This window comes from Urocampus carinirostris, chromosome 9 (genome assembly GCF_059441175.1).
Source record: "Urocampus carinirostris isolate Australia breed hairy pipefish chromosome 9, RoL_Ucar_1.0, whole genome shotgun sequence".
Taxonomy (NCBI): Eukaryota; Metazoa; Chordata; class Actinopteri; order Syngnathiformes; family Syngnathidae; genus Urocampus; species Urocampus carinirostris.
The window spans coordinates 3385172-3391425 of NC_142357.1; the positions used below are offsets into that span (position 1 = coordinate 3385172).

Below are 6254 nucleotides of genomic sequence, written 5' to 3' on the forward strand. Positions count from 1 at the left end.
CTGGAAAAATCTCCAGTTAGACAACTTTGAGCTATAGTTTAATTAATACGGTTAATCTGTTTAACTCATTCTTGTGTTTAGTATATATTTGTTTTTATTTACACATGAAACATGAAGCATTTTTGGCAGTTCTTTAGTAAAACTTGCAGTTATTCACCTGCAACCACGGCCGTTTTTTAGATGTCTCAATGAAATATGATCGAACAGTCTTGGTGAACGTGTGTTCGCCTTCAAATGCACGTATGAAAGAGAATCGTTGTTTAATATTTCCCAGTATGCACAGCGCGAAAAATGGAGTCGGCGGCTGTTTCTCGTAGTTGCGAGACCTTGCGAATTTAATATTGAGCCATATATAAGGCGCACTGTGTTATAAGGCGCATGGTCAGCTTTTGAAAAAAATTTAGACTTTTAGGTGCGTCTTATAGTGCGGAAAATACTGTAATCAACATTTTGTTGTGTATTTTTCCGAGATTCTGATTTGCTTAAAGTAGCTTAGCATACAATAGTTCAAAGTTAAAATGAGTCAAAAGTTTGCTTAGAGTGCAAACATAAATGCTATTATAATCTAGTAAACTAATACATTTTAGACTTTGGTGCTGACGTTTACTTATGCCTTCTAAGGGCCCGGTCACACAGCCGTTTGCGTCTGAATCACGGCCAGAAATTTCTGCCTGTGAAGCAGACGCTGTTGGACGCTTTGAGATCGCCATTTAGACGAGATACAGCAGTGCTTTACACGCGGTCGGAAATTCACACGCGGTTGGCCGCGCGAAAAAGTTTTGCGCTGCTCCAAACTTTAGGGCCCGGTCACCAAGCCTTTCACGGGCGTATCGAGGCTGAATCACGGCCAGAAATTTCTGCCCGTGAAGCAGACGATGTTGGACGCTTTGAGATCGCCATATAGACTAGATACAGCAGTGCTTTACACGCGGTCGGAAATCCACACGCGGTTGGCCGCGCGAAAAAGTTTTGCGCTGCTCAAAACTTTAGACCACGTGTAACCGTGGGCGGCACACGAGGTAATGATGCGGAAATGACGCGGAACGACGTGCTCTGGCCGCGGCCAGGGTGTGGTTACACATGGGTAGGACGCGAAATTTCAGCGGGTAATCGTGGGTGGAGCACGGTCATAGCATGTTCTGCGCCTGTATCGCGGTGTTATTACGTGAAATTAGCGTGTTACGCGTGTGACGGTCAAACGCCTTTCTCCGCGTATATACAGCGCGATTTGCCGAGCACACGTCAGTTGTGCTCGAGACGTCAAGGGGTGGACATGGATCCCCGTCACCGTAGTGACCTCGTCTTAATCCATTTTTATTTCTTGACATTTCTTTTCATTTCATAACAAGATAATAAAATAAAAATGAAAAACTATTACAATAATAACATATTGGCTTCTTCGGTGCCATAGCTTGAAATCTTGATCTTCACGGGACTGTGTCTTGAGCGGTTATGATTTCTACAGCCCGGTTTTATGCCGAGAAATGCATCCCTGCCGAGATTTGCATCCCCTCGCTACTACAACCACTTTTACCTCGTTTTATCTCACTTTTAGGGAATGTAATGGCGAACATATAACCAAATCCACTTCGTCTTGCATTTGTTGGGAATGTAATACAACATAAACCATTCCGTCTTTGTTTTTGTTGTGAACGTATCGAACGGTAATGCACACCATATATAAATCACTTTTGAGAACTGTAAGGCACTCTACCGTAAAGCTTATTATGCAGAAATAAGCTTTATGGTAGAGTGCATAACAGTTTCAATACGAGCGATTTGAATAGAAAAAGGCAAAATAAACATGTTACCTGCTCAAAAGTGATTTGTATACGGTGTGCATTACCATTCGATTACATTCACAACAAATACAAAGACGGAATGGTTTAAGTTGTATTACATTCCCAACAAATGCAAGACGAAGTGTTTTTTGTTATATGTTCGCCATTAAATTCCCTAAAAGTGATATAAAAGTTAGATAAAACGAGGTAAAAGTGGTTGTAGTTGCGAGGGGATGAAAATCTCGGCAAGGATGCATTTCTCGGCATAACGCCGGCTCGGCAGCTTTTATACCTGTGGTCCACTCGAGAAAATGACGCGGAAATGACGCGATGAGGAAGCGGAACAGTCGCCAGCGTCTGTTTTGCGGGCATACCACCGATGAACAGCGGGTTGGCCAATTTTGCGCATTTTCCATCACGGGCAACCACGGGCAAAAAAAAAAAACGTAAAATTTTACCCGCGATACCGACGCAAACGGCTGTGTGACCAGGCCCTATCAGGCCTCGGTGTCGCCAACTCAAAATCTGATTGGCTAAACCAAAACTTTCATCATCATTTATGTTATGTCTCATGTCTCATTCCCTGAAAATTTGTTTTTGAAGGCCTCAGGGCAGATTTCTGAACCAGGCAACAAGTAATGGCTAAATTGTTATTGGCTAAATATGAAAGCACACATCTGGAAGCCAAAGGAAAAGCAAAAAAGAAGCTAAAAGACAATTTGGTATTTAATAAGTATTCATGGAGAAAAAATAATTACATCATATGATACCGATATTTTTTAGGCCTGCAAATAAGGCCTTGCAGGTTCTGACTGTCCACACCTAAGTCATATATGTTTTGTAATGTGAAGGGGTACGTAAAAAATCAGATGTGGTAAAAGTTCAGAATTGGGCCTTACACCCTTCATTGTGAAATATGTCACAATTTACAGTCACAACCATATTTGTTGTTGCGATAAGGGTGTTTAGATTGTGTGCACTGTTGTTCATTGTTTTAAATATTACCCACTGTTTGCATCGATGTCACTATTGGCCAGCCATGTTGCTATTTTTTTATTTTATCATTCCTTAGGGCATATTTGCTTTTGTAATCTATTATAAACGAAGGCCTTAGGGGAGGGCATTTAGAACAGTTCGGAATGTCTTATCTAGAGTTTTTCCCTCCCCTTTTCTACTTGCACGTTTAAAATGTATTGATGTCTTCACTCCTTCTTTTTAGTTTCTACTAAACAGTAAATTAATTATACATGTTGCATTTTTTTTTTTTTAAACATACACAAAAACTCATGAAGCAGTTGTTGGTCGCCTGGGAATTTTTCACAAACACCCGCCATTATATAAATGACATGTGTTGTCCAAAAATAATTGTCCTGATTGATTGATTAGTTCAACCTCACCCAATACCAGGTAGTTATGAGGTCGTATGGCAACACCACTGACAGTACTGCGAGAAAACCAAGCAGGGGTCCTCTGAAAACTCTGGAAGTATAAAACAGACCATATCCAAGCAGCGGCGTGGGGCTGTCTTTGACACACTATTTTTATAGGAAAATTCCCAAGCCACAGTATTAGCTCTTATTCCCGACAGCCATTCATAACAAACAGACTTGTGTAGATGTGGCTTTTACAAAAGCACTAGAGCAAAGTGGTTTAAGCTAACATATTATACAATTTTAAAAATAGTACCATAATAAATAGTGGCTTTAATGAGCAACGTGTGAGATTCTGTACTTCATATAACCACTGATTTTTATGTCATCATAGTAAAAAAAAAATATATCTTATTGGGTGTATGAATGAGAGTTCCTTCTCATGATTATGTCATGTATTAATAGTGTTTTTAAAAGCGTAGCGGCGCAATTCCTTGAAAGTCAAGGCAATGAACACCACTTGCTTGCCAAACCTCACACTGGTTTCAATTACAATATCATAACTCTGTAACTGTAACATTCTTTAAAAAATTTATGATTTCTTTGAAATATTGTAGATCATTGCATAAATCAGCGCTCACAGAAATGTAGGGTTCCCTGAAAAGTCAGTAATTCCAGGAATGAGTAAAAATTCCAAACATGGGCCTTTCTAGTAAAGTTTAAATGCCCTGTACCGTCAATGTAATAGATGAAAGCCAAGGGAGGAATACAGGAGGAAATGTTTAGCAAAAAATTGTTAGTTACGTTTTTTAACCTAACATTAGCTCTAGTGTTGTCTAGCATTGCTTCAGGTTTTGCTAGCCGCAGCAAGCACAAAATTAGCAACTAGCATGAGCAGCTTCTTTCATGTTCAACAATCGATCAGTTCTACCGTCAGCCTGTAGTTATAATTTTCATTTTTGACTTTGATGCCCCTGGTCTAAATATATATAATAGCTTGAAAAGGTTTTGGTTTACGAAAACAACGGAAAAAAATACACTGTGTTGCCCCAGATAAAATTGTCCATTAATTATTTAACAACATGAATGTGCTCTATCTAATGAATAAACACACCATTGCATTTCTCATCTGTGCAGAAATCGATGTGAGCTAACGAGAGAGAGGACATTTAGTATTTGATGACCTGATCCACCGATGGGCAGGAAATGAACTCATCCCTCTGTCTGGAGTGCTGGCTCATCTTAGAGGTTTTTTTGTGGAATCGGAAGCAGCAGGAACATGGAGTGCATCCCAGATAAACATAATAGACTTAATTGATTAACTGAAGTTCAAATTGGGGACAGGCCTTGTAAACATTCAATCCTTTGTTTGTTACTTACTGAGGTTAAGCAGGACCTCTTTTCATTCATCATGTCACACCTCAACCTGGGCTCTCAGGTCACATCCGCTTGTCACACTGGATGTCTCGCTAGTCTCTTTGTCCAACTTTTTAAGACATTAAAAGAGGACAGTAAATTGCATTTAGCAGAAGTATGTTGTATGTTCTAGAGCAGGAATCTCCAACCTTTTTTAAACTGAGAGCTACTATTTTTCACTTATTAGCGTGAAGGGAACCAACCGGGTTTCTTATGTGTTTCTAAAATAACAACTTATCATGAAACCACTATGTTGTTATTGCCAGGTTAATTATATGAAGTGGGTTTAAAAAGACTTAGTCAAACACAAAAAATAATAATAATCTTCAGTAAAGGCCAGTAGGCAGCTCAGTTCTCCTTGGGGTGCACATGAACAGAAATCAAATCAATGGGGCAAATGTGAACCACAGAATGTACAGTGAAAGTGTGCAGAATTTTAGGTATTTTTATTTTGTAAAATTACTTTTGTAATACACCATGCGTGGACCAAAAAAAAACATTTTGGGTGTCAGTAATCTGGAGGGGTCGACGGAATTACGTTCAATTAAAGTAACTGTAACTAATAACTGATTTCAGTAACGTGCCCAACACTGCTTAGAGGGCAAACCCATTCAGCAAAATAGTTGAATGTGACCTTTCCTCGTTTTTCAAATTCGCTACAGGGACTAAAACAAAGTTATTTTTCAAAATTCTCTTTACAATATCTGAAGTCTTAACTCAGGTATTCTTTATAAATTGCTACCCGACTCTTTGTGATAGAAGTAAAGCATACCAGAAGTGTTCTATTAAAAAAGATTTGCTGGGGCCATTTGCGCATGTATTTGGTGGATGATGACATAAAAGAATTGAATAAAAGATGGAAAAGTGTTACTAAGAAGTTTACATCACTAAGCTGCTGAACAACTGGATTATCTTTACCTTCTTTTTTAGAGCTATTTAGCAAGGAAGGCAAAGTGTGAACAAATTAACATAAACAAGTGAATACTTAATACACAGCAAAATCAGAAAGTGTTTACCAATTGGTATGTTAACTTGCAGTCAATACTTTCTACCACCAGAGGGCCCCAACCGGGGTTTGAACTGAGCACAGTTGTGGCCGATTATCACACACCTGCATCTAATTATGCTGAACCCTTTCAAAATACATTTAGATCAGCAATTTATTGAGTCTGTCATTTTCACTTCCACCACCATGCCAGTTTTGTTTGTTTGTTTTTGGTACAGGTTAGTTACTTGCATTTTCCATTTCCGTTTTTGGTCTTGGTCAGGTTTGATTTTGTTTGGCTACGCCATTTGCTTTGTGCCTCCTTGTTCACTTGTTACTGTGGTCCTAGTTTTGTTATTAAATTCAATCCTTTGTTTTGATCTCCTCTGTTTGCAGTTCCTGCATCCCCCTCATGGGTCCATCATCCTCCCAAAACTGATTAAACAGTTCAGTATTCACTTGTTTTATTAAAGTCGGATATGTAAAGCCGTGTAAACGTGAATGCTCATAAATATATACAGTATATATATATATATATATATATATATATATTTTGTATTTATATATATATATATATATATATATATATATATATATATATATAAATACAAAAATCCATTATCTGCACGGTTTATCCTGGAGCCCATCCCAGCTATCTTCGGGCAGTGGCCAGGGGACACCTTGAACTGGTTGCCAACCAGC

At 38.7% G+C, this 6254-nt stretch overlaps 1 long non-coding RNA gene across 1 annotated transcript in view; it reads left to right on the forward strand.

Moving 5' to 3' along the window:
- Window positions 1-5933, forward strand: part of LOC148359111 (uncharacterized) — a 35376-nt gene extending 29443 nt beyond the window's left edge. The window contains exon 2 of the long non-coding RNA XR_015851362.1: window positions 4289-5933. This is a non-coding gene — a long non-coding RNA (uncharacterized LOC148359111). The remainder of the gene's footprint in view (window positions 1-4288) is intronic.
- The last annotated feature ends 321 nt before the right edge of the window (window positions 5934-6254 follow it).